We start from the raw sequence: 19,352 nt of genomic DNA on the forward strand, positions 1-19,352 counted from the left end.
TTGGATGACTACAAGCCTCAAGGAACTGAGGCGCATAAGGAGGCTTTAAGATCTGAGTCAGAACAGAGGCCCCAGAAGCCTGAAGGTGAGAAGGGGGCTTGAAGACCTGAGGGTGAACCAGAGCCACAGATAAGGGGGCTTGAAGACCTGAGGGTGAACCATAGCCCCAGGAATATAAAGGGAGAATGTCCCTGAGTACTAGCCTGAGAGTGAGTGTAACCATGTGAGGCTTGGGAGTGAGCGGGATCGTCAGACCCTCAGTTTGAGCACATCCCACGGATCACTGATGGTGAAAGAAGTCTCCAGACCCAAGGGTACGCAGGATCCTCTTAAACCTCACTGGTCAGTAGTGAGTGAAGATCATTGCGGATGAGCAAGAGCGTTTAAACTTGTTAAGGGCCAAGGAACCTTAGATTTAGACATGAATTCAGGGACATGTGGAGGATGTTTAAAGACTTGAAGCTGAGCATCAGGACACCTTTAGTTGAGCTGTTGTGGTATAATGGTATTTGTAGTCTTCACTGGTGTTATTCTCCCCAAAATGAACATGCTGATACTAACAAAGCAATGTTTCATGAAAGATCATGATCTGAGAATGTGGGTGACTTTTGTTCGCGTCAGGCCATCTTTTGGGCCCAATCTTACCCTAGGCCAGGGATTTGTTCCTGTAAAGTGAGGAACAGAGAGGTCTACTTGGTAGAAAAGAGGGTTTGTCTCCAGTTGCTCCTACCAGGATGTAACCACAAATCCTAGACTCCTGCAGTTCTGCGAAAAGCATGCTACTGTAGATCCACATTTGCAAAAGAAACAATTGATGGACGGAATGCTGGACAATGCAAACATTCACTCCCAGTCACAATGATCTGGGTTAAATCCATCATTTCTTTGCTCACCACACCACCACAGCTGGGACCCAGTCATATGCAAATCAGTCTTGACCCTGTTCCTTGTGGGAGCTTTCAAGCCCAAACTGCCAGGCAAGGTCCTCCCTGGACCGGAAACAAGCATCCTGGGACCGGTATCAGAGCATCAAACTTCATCAGTCAAGCTAGCTTGAATCCAGTGGTGTAGTGAGCCCAGGACCCACGTCTTGGCATACCCTTCCCACTTAGAGCAACATATGCAAAACAAACAATTGATGGACAGAATGCTGGATAATGCAAACATTCACCCCCAGTCACAAGGATCCGGGTTACATCCATCATTGTTTTGCTCACCACACCACCTCAGTCTGGACCCAGACATATGTAAATCAGTCTTGACCCTGTTCCTTGTGGGAACAGTACAGCCCGAACTGCCAATCCAGGTCCTCCCTGGACCGAAAACAAGCATCCTGGGACCGGTTTCAGGACATCACCCTTCATCAGCCAGGCTAGCTTGAATCCAGTTGTGTAGCAAGCCCGGGACCCACGTCTGGGCATACCCTTCCCACCTAGGACAACATATGCAAAAGAAAGGTTAAATCCATCATTCTTTTGCTCACCACACCACTTCAGTTTGGAGCCAGCCATTTGCAAATCAGTCTTGACCCTGTTCTTTTTGCAACTGCCCAGCCACAGGCCTGGAAGTTATTTTGATCCGTGCATTGTTGGTTTTAACCTGTCTCTCTGCACCTCGCCTCCTCCTTGTAATTTTACTCACACCCTTGAGAAGGTGTTCAGGGCAGCACTCAGGGATGGCGTCTGTCTCACAAACAATGATGTGGCATTTCCAAGGGGCGTGCTTTTGTTATGGATTGTTTGTCGCCCAATCCCCTCGTACTTCTGGAGTGATTTGCAAGGTTCTTGGGAGATGCATTAGAGGACTGACGGGTTCCTTAATTGGGAACGATTTATTATCCCTCGCTGCCTTTGCTGTGTGCCATTGAAATGGAGGCAGCGTCTAGAAACAGCTTCAATCCACAGACCAGGAGACTGGCAGCGCAGGGCTCCCTGGCTGGTGCTTGGAGCAGTATTCATTCTGTTAAGAATATCGCAACTTCTTTGATCCCTGACATTACGAAACAAGCATTGCCAAAGTCAATAGGTCTCCCCATTTTTGGACCTATCGGCTTTGCCTATGCAGTTTGCCAATATTGTGCAGCATCTATAAAAAGCAAAATGCTGTTGATGGTCGTGTCATTCTGTAGAAGCATGCATGTGTCACTGCGCGTGCACACACTTACAGAATGACGCATTTTCAACTTTTCAATTTTCCGATTTTATGTGAAGGACGCCACCTTCATCTGTAAATAAAAAGGTTTTTTGAAGCGAAAAGTGCAAAATGGAAAAAGGAAAAAAAGCCACTGGCTTGGGGAGCAAAGGAGGAGCGGGTGGGGATGGAGGAGGAAAGTAGCACTTGAGGGGAAAGAGAAACACAGCGGGCAGGGACAAGCACACAAGAGAAAGAGAAAGCGGCATTCAAGAGAGAAAGTAACTGGGGTGGTGGAGGGCTCATATTTAACAGGGTAGGAAGCACACGAGGGAAACAACTGACCTCAATCCATCAACAGCCTTTGACACTATTGGCTATTAAATCTTTTTGGCTCGATCTAAATGAAATAATAAATGAACAGCATATTTCAAACATTCTTCGCCTTTTTATTAAAAAACAGTCATCATAATAGAAATCAGCTCGCCAAACACAAACTCAACATATGGTGACTCACAGGGTACTACCTTTACCACCTGTATTTATCAACATCTACATCATTAATGTTAGCCATGCTAAACCTATCTTTTTCACACATATATGGAGATGACAGGGGCTATGACTTTTTTAAAGGCTTCCTTTCAATCATCAAGTGATGGATAGGTGCCAGTTAGCTGATTCTCACCAGCGAATCACCCAAAACTTTCCTAATGGGACGAAATCAGCTCATTTCAAAATGAAGACACATAGTCAAGAAACATTGTAGAGGATTTCTTAGTTAGTCTCCACTCAAAGATCAGCATTTTAGGCTTTTTAAAAAAAATTTGAACAATTCATTAAGACACACATATAAAAGGAACCATGAGCAGCCACTGACACATTAGGGGCCAGATGTAGGTAACCAAATACCGGTCGGTAAAGTCCAAAAATACCGAATTTCGGCCTTTACCGACCTGTATTTGGCTTGTGAGATGTAGGGGACACAAAAACATTCGAATCGGTAATTTTACCAAATCAGTAAATTTACCGAATCGGTAAAATTTCCGAATCGGTAAAGTTTCTGAATCGGTAAATTTACCGAATCGGAAATTAAGAAATGGTAAAAATTACTATTGAAATGTAGGTAACCTCTTAAATACCGAATTTGCATGAAATTCGGTATTTAAGAGTCTGTATTAACCATGGATTGAAATCAGGTGGTAACCAGGTGCAGGCTATAAAAAAGGGCCCAAAATGCAACAGTTTCACAAGAATGGCGGCATTCTACGTGATTGCGAGGCGGCTACGGCTACAAGCAGAAGGAGAGAGGGTCTGGAGAAGGGAGGAGCAGGTGTACAGGCAGAGGATCACCATATTGCAACTAACTGAGTAAGAGATCCTACAAAGGTACAGGCTAGACCCCCAAACCATCCTGGACCTTATCAGGTACCTCCACCCACTGTTGGACCACCCAACCCCAAGGGCACACACCATCCCAACCCATGTGCAGGTGCTGTGCAGCCTACACCTGCTTGCATCTGGGAGTTACCAGAGTGTGGTTGCTGCAGTAGGTGGGGTGTCCCAGAGCTGCCTGTCCCATTTTTTCAGGAAATTTCCAGACGCCATGTTGCAGAGAATGCATCATTATATCAGCTTCCCTGCAAAGCATGCAGAACTGATCAGGACAAAGACAGACTTTTATCAGATGGCGCATTTTCCCAACATCATTGGGTGTATTGATGGCACCCATATACCAATATGTCCACCTGCTGCCACAGAGTACATTTATAGGAACAGAAAGTCCACCCAAACCATAAATGTACAGGTGATCTGTGATGCAAAGTACCTCATCACGGACACAGTAGCCAAATTTCCTGGGAGTACCCACCACTCTTACATCTTCTTTTACAGTGGGATCTAAGCACGCCTGACAGCGGGGGAATTTGGCGAAGGATACTTGCTAGGTAACACACTGTGTGAAACCCCCTTGATACATATAGCAGATGGAAGTGTTTGTGTGCATGTGAGTAATGTTTTGTTCTTCTTTCAAATAGGGGACAGTGCATATGCCCTCCAGTCCTTCATCCTAACACCCTACCTCAAACCTTCAACACCCAGCCAGAGGAGATACAACAGGGCACACAAATCTACCCGAAACATTGTGGAGTGCACCTTTGGTTTGTGGGAGAGCAGGTTCCGCTGCCTACATAAAAGTGGAGGGGCCCACCAGTACACACCAGTTACCTGCTGCAAGATGATTGCAGCCTGTGCGTTGTTGCACAACCTTGCGGTTAAGAAGGGCACCGAAGTTGAGTTATCAGATTATGAGGACCATGATGACGACCAAGCAGTGCCTGAACCACACACATCCGGAGTTGCAACATCAACTGATGGCAGACACAGACGGGAAGAGATCACACACAACTTTTTTTAAGTAAGTAAAGAGACACAGACAGGTGGAGTATGCACCCAACGTAGTTTAATTGTGTCACTACGTGGGTTTCCAAAGCACAAATGTGCAACACAAAATATTTACATTCGATGATGTGAGTCCTGGGTCACTTCCACATGAACTGTAATAGTCATTTGCGTCCTTGCTTCCCAGTGCCAGTTGTATGGTGCTCACTGTGCTCACTTTGTGTTTGGCCTGTAGCCTCAGTGTTGCGCCTGCTGCTCCTCCTTGTCTCTGGGACAAGGGAGCTTGCCATGCTACTCCTGCTTGTGCTCTCTTCACTCTCTGGCACATCCAGAGCAGCAGTTTGTGCTGTTTGGGCATTTAACAGCGCCTCAAGAGCACTGGTCATCCTGCCCATGCCCCTAGTGACCTCATTGCTGTTTTGGGTTACAGCCTCCTGCATGTTTATGCTTCTTCTGCGTAGCAGGGATGTGGCTGTGGCCAGGCGGTTGATTGCTTTGTTTTGTTCATGCACACGCTGCCTTTCCTTGCACATTGATGCTAATTCGTTGTCCAGTTTGGTGCATAGCAGATGCACCGATTGGTTCATTTCGTGAATCCCTGCAGCCATGTTTTTGTTGACATCTACTAGTTCCCTGATGCCCTTTCCTATGTCTCCCATGTTGTTGTTTAGGGACCTCATTTGGCGTTGGCAAGACAAGATGGCTTTTCCCTGTATCCTCTGGAGTCTTACCATGCTCCCCTCCATGCCACGGAACACACTTGGACCCTCCACGTGTGCAGATGCACTGCTTTATTGGACTCTGTGGTGTCTTGCTCCAGTATGGCCCAACTCCGCACTGGTCTGCAGTGTGGCAGAGCTACCATCCACAGGCAAGGTGTGTGTTTCTACACCCTCCATGTCACCTGGTGATGACTCCATTTCTATAAGTGGGGCCACGACATGCCTCCTGCTTGGTTGTGATGCAGGTATTGTCTCATGCAGTGATGATGGCATTTCTGGGGATGCCAGCAACAGAGGGGATTGTGATCGTTCAGGGGACGCCTGCGACTCTGGAGCCATTTCTGCGTCTTGTGCAGGAGGATGGCTACTTGGTGCACCTGTGTCCTGTGAGACGTTCTGTATACTTGGACCAGTCTCCTGGGAACGCCTGCAAGATGTGTCACCTGTGGACATATGAGCGTACATTAGCTAAGCGCTACTGTCTCTCAGTCACTACAATTAAATATTTCTCACTTTAGCTTTATTCTCTCTGCAATCATTTCCCTAACTTGCTGGTTGCTGTGCTGTATGACATGGTCTTACATTTCCTAACTACATGTACCATGATGAATTGCTCCTGCATAGTGCTAGCAGTACTGTACTGGGGTTCACTTGGCTACAAAGGGTAAAGGTAAGGATGATGGAATGGGGGGAATGCTGTGCATGCATCTTACCTTTTCTGCTTGCAGCTCTGGCTGAGCTGTCTACTTCTCCCAGTCCGCAGACGCTGTCAGGTTCAATGGTTGAGGTCACCATCTCCTCCAGGTTAGTAAGGGGGGGTGCTGGGTTCTTGCCTCCACCAGTTTTGGTTGCCTGCTTGTGGAGTTCAGCAAAAAAAGTTTTAGTTTGGCTCCTGAGGTCGTAGAATCTCTTTTTCAGGTCCTCCGTGTCTCTGGTTGTCACTCCAACTGCATTCACTTTGTCAAGTATGTCCAGCCAGAGTTTCCTTTTTGCAGATTCTGCCACAGTGAGGAACTGACTGCCAAACAGTTTTTTGTGCACCTTCACCACCTCCTCAACAAGCACCTGCAGCTCCATGCTGCTGAATTTCATTTTCCTCCTCCTCTCTGGTTGCTCTTTGTCTTTGCTGCTTGCCATTTTGCAGTTTTAAAAGTGCACAAAACTCTTTCTGCTGCTCAGGGACTCAGCTCAGCTCCAACTGCCTCTCCAGAAGCTTCTAATTAGTTGCAGCTGCCTGTGTAGCCACTTCCTGGTAGGGAGGGGGAGGGTGGTAGCACCTGATTGGCTGCCTACTTAGGTTTCACTTTTGTTTGCTTTCCGATTCGGTATTTACCGAATCTGTATTTTCCGAATCGGTATTTACCGAGTCGGTATTTCCCATTCATTCCTATGGGTCAAAAGGCCCATAGGAATGAATGGGGAATACCGATTCTGTAAATACCGATTCGGAAAATACCAATTCGGTAAATACCGATTGTCCGATTCCGAATTTTACCGAATCAGTATTTTTTACCAATTTTTTATCTACATGCCATTTACCGATTCTAAAATACCGACTCGGTAAAATTCGGTATTTTAGGGGGGGGCGTGGCCAACAGCCGAAGGGAATGATCGCCTTCTAGCGCTGCTCCCTGGCCCTCGCCTGACTATCCGGCAAACTGACCGAATCTGGGCGCAAGACTCCCTGCAGAGGGGGAGCACCGATAACGGAGCCTGGTGAGCACCTTTGTACCTCCAAACAGTGCTTTGGGCCAGCGCTGCGGCACCTTAAACAGCGGAGGTGATTCCTCCCCGGATGGCTCCAGGAAAAATGGCGGCCTGACTGCACTGCCGGACTTCGCCCAGCAGCACTCCGGGAGCTCTCCTCGCTCGCCGAGCCCGCTGATTGCTGTCGGGAGTCCACCGGAGGTAACGGAACGCCCTCCCCAACCACTAAGGCCAGCAGCGCTCTCCGGAGGGCCGCACCGGGGCATCAGAGGAGGCGGTACAAGTGACCGCCTGTTCCCGGCCTGTAATCCACGGCACACCCCGGCTTTGCGGCCTACTCCCCGGCCGCCTGACGTCACCAATTGGAGTTCCGCTCCCTCATTGAAGTCCCCGGACGGCTCCTCCTTCTGGCCCTGGACTTATTGTGTTGCCCCACGATGGTCCCCGGAACGCGGGCGGCAGCACGGTAGCGACCAGCCTCCCTTAAGTTCGTTGCAGCGGACCCTGCTACAGAGGCCTATGCCTACGCCACCACAGCGCTCCTGGGCCCTACAGAGCCGCTGCACCGCCGGCCCCCCGCAATCACCAACTTAAGGGCCCACATTTGACACGGCCCCCACCACTGTTGCGTATCCTGGGCCTCCCCTCAGTGGAGTTAAATGTGGAGGGCCACGAGTCTTGCTACATGTCGGCCTGAAGGTATGTGGGGCTTACGCTGGCGAGCCCCTGGGGAGCCCCGAATCGAAGCCTTGATGTGAGCCCTCCCCGGAATCCACATCTGTTGTTTTTGGGCAAGCAGGACCCCGTGGACCACACCGGGTGCATGATCACTTAGAGGCGAACCTTAGTCTCCTCCGCAGGCTTTCTCCCCAGCCACATCGGCGAAGGCCCTCACCCTCGAAGATGTCCTGGAGGCAATAGCGGGGGTCCGGTCCTCACTGGAGACTCGCATAGACTTGGTGAATGTAGAGGTGACACTGTTGCGCGGCGACTTCCGCAAAATGGACTCCAAAGTACGTGATGTTGAGGTGAAAACCGCAGCACTCATTGACGATGCCTCCACCCTGCAGCAACAAGTGGCTCAACTCCAACAGCAGCAGCGACAGATGGGGGACCTCCTGGACAAGTATGAAGGGCGGGCGAGACGGAACAACATCCGCATCCTGGGGGTACCCGAGAGGATAGAGGTACCCGCAACCGACCTCTTTGTTGAAGATTTCGTTTTGAAGCACCTCCAGCCCAAAAAACTATCAAACTATTTCTCAACTGAGCGAGCCCACAGAGTCCCGGGGTGGAAGCCGAAGCCAGGGCCCCCCCCGACCCATCATTGCAAGGGTCTTTAACTTCAGAGACCGGGACGTCATCCTTCAAACGGCCAGGGCTGGTTCACAGTTAAGAATAGACAACGCCCATATCACATTCTTCCCAGACTTCACAATGAAAGTGCAAGCCAGAAGATGCAGCGCTACGGGATCAACACATAAAATACTCCATGCTGTTCCCAGCCAAACTGCGGGTGGAATCGGAAGAATGGGCCTGGTTCTTTTTCTCTCTGAGTGAGGTGTGGGACTGGCTAGAGGGGTGGCGCCAAGCAGGACAGACTCCAGGCAACCACAGAGCATCTGGTCCCCGCTCTGGGACGATCCACAACCGGAGAGCCCTGAACTGTTCACTGCGGTCACCCAGGATGAATAATGCGAGGTCTGTAACACTTGCAGGTGGACTGTTGTAATGTAATGGTGTCTTGTAAAGCGCATGAATCACCCCACATGGGGTATCTCCACGCTGTTGACCGCTGGGAAACCCGTCCTGGCTTTCCCTGTGAGATGGTCGCTACTGGGTATCTCCAAGGTGAAACCAGGCATCCCCGGCGAATGTGAGGGGCCGTTGTGGAGATGAGGCAAGCTAATGCCCAGAGTTGCTGAGTGTGATCCCTGGTTAGAGTAGGCACCGATGCGAGAATTATCGAGTCTGCTGACCCTGGTCCACGACCCTGCCGCGTCGGGAATTGAACCCTGGTACCGGGCCATCCTCTGCTTCCGGGTCTGCCGCCTCTAGCGAGTGAGCCACACCACTCTTGACGCTCCCTTGCTGATATCATGAGGTCCAGTATGTATGCTTCTTCATCTGAGTGACGATGAGCAGCCTTGGCCATGGGTTTCGATTCCCTGACCCAGATGTCTTCCCCTCCCCTCCCCCCTTCCTTCCCCTGATGGCCTTTCATTGTATTAGCGCTAGCATGTACTTGATATAGACTGGATATGTCACAGTCGACTAGGATTACCGCAGATGAAGCCAGGACACTGGGTTGGACTGCTGGAACTATCGCGCTGAGCGCATCCTTCTTAACTAGGGCTTGGCAGATTTTTTAATTGCTAGACGGGGACTATTTTAGGCCCTGAATGTATTTCTCTATTGTGTCCCTCCTTCCCCTTCCCCCTCCCCCTCCTCTCCTTCCTTCCCTCTTTCATTTATTCTTCAAAGGCTCTGGCTTGCCATTGAACTCCTACGCTCTATATGATATGCTCTGGTGCACACCGGGGTTTCATTTGACTCTTGAAGTTCATCGCTCAAAATGACTCCTCCACTCTCAGGCGAGAGGTTTCACAGGCTTACCAGCCTCCCCATTTATGGTTGGGAGGGCGACAGGCACTCTACCAGGTTGGGGAGTGGATAGTTTCAGGTCCGTGGACAGGGACGCAGGGTGGGGGGGAGGGTGGGCTGAGGGGCGACACCGGGTTTGGGGTTGTTTGTTCATTCTATTATTGCTTCACAGATCCTATTGCAGGCTTGCATTTCATCTCCGATGGTTTTCTTTATGTTCCGTTGTTGTTCGTACACTTTGCAGAGTCCTCCTTTTCTATGGGCATGATCGACGCCTCCGTCCGGCCTCAGTTGCCATCCTATCCTTTATGGTTGTTTGTCCTTGTTCCCGACTGGCTCAGCTTCTAGCTGCAATCCAGCTCCCTCGTCCTTTACTATACAATCCACCATGACGCAATCCCATACTATGGCGCTCACCCTCATGACATGGAATGTCAATGGTCTTGGTAGCAAGATAAAGAGAGGAGTGACGCTGCAATACCTCAAACGCAACACACCCGATCTGGTGCTCCTCCAGGAGACACACCTGATGGGCAACACGTGTCAGGCACTCCATCGTGGGGGGTACAAACTATTGGTGCACCCTGGTTTTACCTCTGGCTCTCGAGGCACCGGTATCCTGGTTAAGATAAACCTTCCACTTACCTGTACTAAGACATGGGCTGACCCCGTGGGCCGCTTTGCGGTGGCTGAGGCCACATGGGAAGGGCGGCTCCTAAACATTATCTCAGCCCATATCCCACCAGCGCTGAGTAAGGATGCCCTGATTACTTAACAACGACTGTTGTTAGACCTCCCCCAGGGTACACTGGTTATCGGTGGGGACTTTAACATGACTATGGACGACACTATCGATAGACACCCCCAACAGGGCTCCCATAAACAGAGTTCGTACCTTATGGACTTTGCGCAAGCAATGGGGTTGGAGGATCTTTGGCGGGCGTCACACCCCGACACTCCTTATTACACACATTATTCCAACGCCCACAACAGTATGTCCCGTATTGACTATCTTTTTTGCCACACATCAGATGTTGGCCTCTTTCGCAACCCAAAGGGACTCCCCCGAGGTATCTCGGATCACTCTCCTCTCACTGTTGAATTCACTTATCATCGGCAGGTGACCAGGGGTCCCATAGTTATCAACCCACGGCTCATGAAAATCCCTGACATCAGAGACAGCTTGCTTGAACATACTGAATATTACTTTGCCGAAAACCTCGGTTCGGTCCAATCGGCCGTTAAGATCTGGGAGGCATATAAAGCCGTCATCAAAAGGAGGGCGCTAGCTCTCAAATCGGGCTATCAACACAAGCAGGCCGAGCTGCTGCTTCAGACTGAATTAGATTTGCTCACCCTAGAATCTGTCCTCAACACTACCCCGTCCGAGGAGACAGCCACTCGTCTTCATTTGAAACAAACCGAATACAAGATGCTGGCCTTGGAAAAGGCTCAGGCAAAACTGTTGCAAACCCGCCACCGGGTCTATGAGCTGGGAGGTAGGGCAGGTAAAATGCTTGCTTGGCTAGAACGCAGTGAACAGGGTTCTAGATGGGTTCCACTGCTGATTCGCCCTGATGCCTCGCGCATCACAGACCCACTGGACATCGCTGAGGCGTTTGCGGACCACCTAGAGTTAAGTCTACTCCTCTAGAGCGTACTACTCTGCAGACGAATCTCGACTCCTTCTGGAGGAAATGCAGTTGCCCACTCTCTCCGACTCAGATAGGGAAGAATTGGACGCTGCTCTCACAACCGTGGAGCTTACGAGTGCCCTCTTTGCTATTAACTCGGGCAAGGCTATGGGGCCTAATGGTGTCCCCATTGAATTTCTCAAGGGGATGGCCCAAGAAGTGATCCCGCACCTGAAGGCTATGTTTGAAGAAAGCCTTGAACGGGGCAGTCTGCCACTGGACCAGCGCCTAGCCTCAATAGCAGTCATCCATAAACCCAACAAGCCAGCCACTGATTGTGGCTCTTATTGGCAGATTTCTCTCATTAATGCTGAGGTCAAGGTTCTGGCCAAACTCCTGGCTACTAGACTCCTCACAGTCCTCCCCTCCCTAGTGCAGGACAATCAATCTGGATTCCTTCCGGGTCGGAACACGGCATTGAACCTTCGCGGACTGCATAACGTATTGGGCAGGCAATGCTACATACAGGAGGATGCCGCAATTCTGTCCCTCGATGCCACCCTAGCATTTGACTCCATAGAATGGTCCTACCTCTTTGAGGTCTTGAAGCAGTTTGGATTTGGCCCGAATTTCATCCAGTGGGTCCGATTGCTCTACCCCAACTTGTTGGGCCAGGTGAGGGTCAACGCCCATACTTCCAGACAATTCCAGTTGCATTGAGGTACCAGGCAGGGATGTCCCCTCACCCCTCTTCTATTTGCACTCACGTTGGAACCCCTGGCCCATTGGATCCGTTCTGATGCCTCCATCAAAGGGCTGATGTGGAATGACAACACAATTGATAAAATATCCCTATATGCGGATGACATTCTGGTGTATGGTTCCTCCCCTAGATCCTCCATCAATAGTCTATTTCATGTCATTAGGAATTTTGGAAACTACTCTGGTTTCTCAATCAATTGGTCCAAGCCAGCCCTGTTCTGTCTTCATGGCGCTTTTCAGTGGTTGTTGGATGTTATGAGGTTGTTGATTGAGTAAAGTATGAATGCCTATGGTTTGGGTATGAGTCAGTTTTTGATAAAATGAGTGTGTGATTTGTGTGCCAATTTTTAGTGTTCTCTGTGTCCCTTGGGCTGATGTTATACCTCTTTCTTTGATCCTTATTTATTAAACAATGTATGTCCTATTGAACTAATTAAAATGTGTGATTTTTCTATGAATATCAATAAATGATTTAAATTCTTGAGAATCTTGAGCAGTTCTGTGGGCGTCCCTTATTTATTGTTGGAACCCTCTGGGTCCTTCTTAAAGATTGGGAACTCCCCTTTCCATGTTGTTTTAGATTTTTGCTGTCTTCATGGCCCTCCACCCGTTCTCCCGAGAGAATTCACCATTACGATAATCAAAGACGGATTAAAATATCTAGGTATTGGGGGGAGGAGCTACGACAGCAAGCAAGATGGCCGCATTGTCTCCCTGCTCCGCTGACCTCCGTCTTTTGCTCGATGATCCTGTCATCTATCCTGATTTCCCGCCCCATATCTGTGTGTGTGAACTAATTTGCAATCTGATGGAGCAACCCCGAGATTTTTCCGACATTGTGGAGTGGAGTAATGTCGAGGGTTGATTTGAGGCCTAACCCAGTCTGGAAGCCGGGGTCTCGAGTGCTGGTCTAGCTGGATCCGAGTTGAACAACAGTGGACCAGTGAGGGAGGCAGGGTCCGGTCCACGAACTTCCGACATTTTTTGGATCGCTTGACTGCCGATCTGCTGCCTGACGCTGTATCGGAGGTGAGGAGGCGAGTGACGCCCGAGGCGGTGTGGTGGGGGTCCCTGACTCGAAGGCCTGGCGTTCAGATTGCTGGTGCCGTGGGGTTGGAGACTTGGCGAGCACTAACGCTTGTTACCGATCTGTCCCTCACGGTTCATCCCTGCTCCGACTAATCTTACCCCGGGGAAGGCGCCTCTCCGTAGGGATAACGATGCCTGCTGCTACGCGGAACCTGGCGGAGCGGGCTGAATGCGACCCCACGTTGCGGTCAGTGCTGGCAGCCCTTGAGGCGCTACGGGCGACTATGGAGGCCCAGGCCTGGACTTTGATGTCGGCAGCGGATGGAATTAGTGAATCGGGACCGGACCCTGCCTTGCTGCCCAAGGCCCGGTGGCCAGGTCACTTCCCGACAGCTACCTCAGCGGTGCATTTGGACCCGGTGCTTGAAGCAGTGCCTGCCCCTACAGAAGCGGAACGATTCGAATGTGCGGAGATCGGCGTTTCAACTATATGGTCAGAATCTTTGGTTATGCAACTGGCGGAACATTTAACTGCTGCTCCTGATTTGGAGACTTTTGGTCGACATCGTGAACTGTGTTTGACTGTGTTGCATCCCCTTCCCAGTGGGTCTCCCAAGATGGCGGCCGGGACGGTGCCTGGCCTTGGAGTCGGGGAGGGGCATCGTTGGAACCGATCGTCTGCTTTGGGTTTTGCCATCCTATCCTCATCTAACAGACCATGTATCAGCAACTTCTGTGTAAATTTGGACAACTTGACGATGGGGCTCTATTCGTCAGAGGGAATTAGCAAAATTGATCGGCGGGGCCAAGGCTGAGACTATTGTCTGGGACTGCACATTATGGCTTCATTGGTAATGGGATTGCTTCACTTGATTAACTGAGACCGGGGCGGGGTTTATAGTTTCCTCCGGCGTATTTTTACTGTGGTCCGTTCGATTGTGCCAGTTTAGCGGGGGATTCTTCATTAAGGCGGAGGGGAGGGGCCGGGAATGTGTACGATATAGCCCTCCTCCACGATTCCTTTTAGGTAGGGGTTTAGTCCCTTCTTTCTTGCCCTTTGTTCTTTCTATATTTTGGGTTTCCGTTTTGGGGCGACAGGCACGCTGCTAGGGGGGTGGGCCGTAGTCATCTGCAGGGGTGCTGGGTGGGGGGTTGGGGGACGGGAATTTTGTTTTTCCGTTTGTTTCTATGGCCTTTTTTCTCTACCTTATCCTTTCTCGCTTTTTCTTTCGTTTCTCCCTTTTTTCGGGTCAGTGTAGTGGGTCTATTCTTCTGTCAACTGTCGACTTTCTATCGGTGCTTATACTCTTCACGGTATTTTAGTATCACTGGGCGGGTGCTTAACTGGTGCGAATGGTGATTATATGCTTGTATATCCTGGATTGTATGCTGTTGCGCCAGTGTCTCCAATGCGATCGAGTTAATTGTGGAACTCCTATTATTTTGCCCGCCCTTTATACGATTTTGTGATATTGTATGGCACCTGATCCTTCTATATTATATTATAAAATGGAACCTTTAGTATCCTGTTATTCGTACTGTAGGTTCAACAGCCAGTGTTAATTGAAGTTGTGATACATCCGCTACCCGATAGACTGAGTCTTGTCCTAAATAGCTTGCTATGATGACACTGATTAGCGGCCGGCCCTAGTGGTTGTAGGCCCGTATTTGTAACTGGTTGAAATATCAATAAAGGTTTAAAAAGAAAAATAATAAATAAATAAAATAAAATATCTAGGTATTTTTGTAACTCCGGATCCCAAACTCTTTTACGACTACAACCTACGGGCCCACTTCAGAGGCTCCACAATGACATTTCCCACTGGCGTACGCTGCCCCTGACCCTCCCGGGCAGGGCGTCACTCTTCTAAATGTTGGCTCTCCCGCGTTTTTTGTATGTCCTTCAAAATTGCCCATTCCCAATTGCTGACTCCTTCTTCCATACGCTGGAGGGCGACTTGCGGCTCCTCCTATGGGATGGTAAGGCACCTCGAATTGCTCTGAATAAACTGACTCAAGGGTGGTACGATGGAGGTATCGCCTTGCCAAACATGCGCCTCTATTTTTGGGCCTCCCAACTGGTGGGCACTAACTCCTGGATCTATGGCTCGCCTACCAACCCGGCCTTTCACTTAGAGCGCTATCAGACTGGGCGAGAAGGATATCTAGGCGCCCTGTATGACAAATTTCCCCAAAACCGCTACGTGGGACCTATGACACAAACCATTACTATTTGGCACCGGGCTACTAAGAGCCTAGGTTGGTCTGACATGTTCACCCAAGCCACCTCGCTCTGGGCCTCACACAAGCTAGGTTCCCTTTGTCATCTGAAGGGGTTTGACAGGTGGGACACAATAGGCATCTCCGCCCTTGGGGACTTGATCCACAAGGGGAAATTATTGACTTTTTCCGAACTTCAACAGAAACACGGTCTTGCCCAGTCTGAGGCATTTAGGTACCTCCAAATAACACATGCTATCACTACCACAGTGCCAGACCTCTCCTCCCTTCCAGAGGCCTCTCTCCTAGAAGATAGGCTACTCTCAGAGCCACTCCAGACAAAGGCAATATCCTGTACATATCGCAAACTATGCAACAATCTGCCCAATTCATTCCAGGCCCTACGGGACAATTGGCAGGAAGATGTGGGAAACCTGGATGATGACGACTGGAGATCGGCACTGATGTCCCCCAGGGAAATAGCGATAAACCACCGCTTCAGGCTGATCCAATTGAAAATCCTACACAGAACATATATGTCTGCCCCCCTCCTGGCCAAGTTGGGAAGACTACTGGTAATAAACAGGGACCCCCTGAATACAATCAGATACCAAGTTGGGAAGACTCCCAGATAAGATGTGTCTCCACGGCTGCGGCCTCCCCGGCTCCTTTTACCATGTCCTCTGGGAATGCCCAGTTATCCAGCAGTTTTGGGATAGGGCGGTTCGTAAAATGACAGAAGCGGTGGGAAAGCCCATCCCTCTTTCCCCTAAGGAAGGGATTCTTAGTATATGGGGTCCTACAGACCTCACGGAGGTGAAGCTTCAGTGGGTAGCCTTGGGTTTCTTGTTGGTGAAGCACGCAGTGGCGATGCATTGGGGTGCCCCCCAGCGGCCTCTCCTAGTGGGCTGGGTGGCCGAAATGAATAGATGCATGCTAGCCGGGAAATCTGTATTTAAGATCAGAGGGTGCCCCAAGAAGTGGGATAAAAATAGAGGACACTAGAATTTGTTTAGAGGAGAAATCTGTACCTCCCCATCTGTGGAAATGGCAATGGATAAGGCTGGATTGAGACGATGTAATGATCTTTAAAGTGATTTCTTCCTGTACATGCCTGATATACTTGATTCTGTATTGTATTACTTGATCAACTGTATGATGACTCCGCTGTTGTTTTTCAATAAAATGTTAAATTAAAAAAAAAATCGGTATTTTAGAATCGGTAAATTAGGATTACCTACATCTGGCCCTAGGCTTCTTGAGAGAATGTGGGGGTTCTTGAAGAGACAGAGTGAGGCACAATGATGCAGTGATCAGTGGAGCCAATAGGCTCATCGAACATCCTCTCTCTCCACCTACCCCAAATATATTCACTGACTACTGTCCCAAAACACTGTGGTCAGAGCACTAATGCCCATAAAGTGGCTTAAAGTCTTCCATTCCATAAAAACAAACAATAGTATTCGGCGGTGGTGTAATGCAAACATGGTTGGCGGACTGGCAGAATGTGTGTAGAGGGCCTAGTCTCAAATGTCTCACAAATATTCATAGGCTTTGAGATGAATGTGGGCCCCCTGAAGGGTGGTGGACCCCTTGTGCCAGAGGTTCTACAAAGGGACAGTGTGACGCCCCTGACACTATGTTCCAATCAAATTTAAATTCTTAGTAATGATCAACAAGATCCGGCACAGCTACTCACCAGAATACATGTAGCAAAAGAGCAAGCCATATCTGCTACTCAACAAGTAGGTTAAACAGAGCAAAAAACAAGAGGGAGGCTCCAAACCTGGGCCATGTTGGTAGAGTGACCTTTCTCTCTACGGCTGAGCACAATCTTACATCACACAATTCTTTAAAACAAATGTAAAGCATCTCCTTCAAGAACAACAGAGACATAAATAGGATAGATTATCCATATCCTATCAATCACCTGTTCAAGTAACTGCAAGCTACCTGCAGAGACATCAAATCAATGAGCTACACAACAAGTCTCACAGATACACTGGGCAACTTCTTATGAGGAAATGATTAGGAAATGCACAATTAAGATATGCCATTGAGACCCCATTCAAGACAAGCTAAAATGCTGAGATGCCTGGCGTTATGCTATTTTTAATGGCTGCAGAAGTTCTCCTTAGAGTAGGTAGTGGTGTAGCTTCCTAACTCTTCTGTCAGCCTACCCAATATCGTTGAAGGCCAAAAGTTAACCCGTTGAATACATGTCAAAGGCAACCACTTCTGCGCCTGCCCATATGCAAAAACACCTATCACCCCGACATTCTGCTTGTTTTGGGGTAATCGTGGACTGCCTGACTGTATGCCTCTGCTATGTGGGCCATCTATTCTATTCAAGAAGCAGTTATTGGAAATGTTCTACCCCAGCTATCCCCTCAAGGTCAATACTATTAATAATCTGTGCAAACTGAATTTCTATCATCTTATTCCTTTCCCTCGGTTTACGCCATTAGACACACAAGCAGAGATCCTTGAATAGAGAGCAGAAACAAACTAAATAAAAGAAGGATTTGTAATGTTATGCTATGGCATGTTATGCCATAATATAATTTATTTGTAAAATGCCTGCATGCAAAAGCTTCTTGCCACTTTAGGAAGACACCTGAAATCTCAAAGGAGAAGACTTTCACAATTTGGTAGGTGCTGTAGTGATAGCACATTCTCTATACATGATTGTTCTGGTCCTAGTGGTGGAAAACAAGAATTGGTTTGCCATTATGAAGGAGTGTAATGATTGATGAAAGGAAATGTTATTGGCTTTAAAGTAGGGAAATTTGAGGTGAAGGATTTTATGGGCAATTGGTAGGGCCTTAATTAAAGGCTACCCGAGATTTAATGGATAGCCAGTGTAACAATCACAGGACTGGTGATATATGCAATCTTCGGGCTGTTTTTATGATCACTCGTGCTATAGCATTCTAAAAATGCTACAGTCAACACTAGATTTTGTCTGAGATTGAAGGTAGATTGAATTAGCACAGTGATGACGTGAGTAAATGATAGTGTTAATTCTGGTGTATAGAAAGAGTGCTCTATGAGGGGAGAATCTTTTTTTAGAAGGCGAAGGTGGGTGAAAAAGCGGTGGGCCACATTCAGTGATTGAAATTTCAGGACAGGGTGCAGTGAAAGAGAACTTCTAAATTTCACACCACTTCTGAAGGATCTCTGGGACTGCCCATCGTTTCTGGCCACAAGGTCACTTACCAGTCTGCGTCCGATGAAGCAGAAATGATGCAGGTCTTGTTTTGACAAGCTTCAGCTTGAGACATTTTTTGGCCAACCATCCTCCGATGATGGCGAGGGCTTCCATTTTGATTGTCCAGACTCTTGTGCACTAGATAAGTTAAAGGTAAGCAGTGTATTATCAGCACACCCGTGAAGGTATCGCCCCTGCTTGTGGCAGCAATTCAGAAAGGGACAGCATGTGCATTTTGGACAGAAAGAGTGAAAACTGCAGTGATGAAGAGGTGTCAGATAAATGCATAAATTACTGATGATGATCTTCAGATACTCTGATTGACTGAAACATTTCTGACAGAGGACTGCAATCCTTTCTTGGACCATTGGATCCACACAAACTATAATATTGTCAAATGTGACTGGAAAGATAAAGTGGTGATGGAGCTGCGATCATCTTTCATATTTCCTTTAATAGTGCTTGTTAAAATAGTAACTGCTTTTCTGGAACTGAACTGGTATTACAACGAATTTAAATGGACAGCTACTCTAGCTGGAGTGACTGCATCTTACTGAACAGGCCTCTCTCATTGAGTCTCTGAATGGCTTGAGGAATTGATTACGTATACGTTAGTGAGAGTGGAAAACATTTTCATTCACATTTGTCCAAGAAACAGGCGAGAATAGCACGCTCGAACCCCTTAATAAGACACTTGGGGGCATATTATCAAGGACAGGTGATACATTATCGCCGCTTTTATCGGCAGGAAACGCCGATAAAGCGGCGATAATGGCCTTGATAATATGCACTATGAATTCCAATCGAAGCCCATGTTAGATGTGAACACATCTAACATGGGCTTCGATTGGAATTCATAGAGCATATTATCAAAGCCATTATCGCCACTTTATCGGCAGTTTCCTGCCGATAAAAGCGGCGATAATGTATCGCCTG

Source organism: Lissotriton vulgaris, chromosome 12 (genome assembly GCF_964263255.1).
Source record: "Lissotriton vulgaris chromosome 12, aLisVul1.2, whole genome shotgun sequence".
Taxonomy (NCBI): domain Eukaryota; kingdom Metazoa; phylum Chordata; class Amphibia; order Caudata; family Salamandridae; genus Lissotriton; species Lissotriton vulgaris.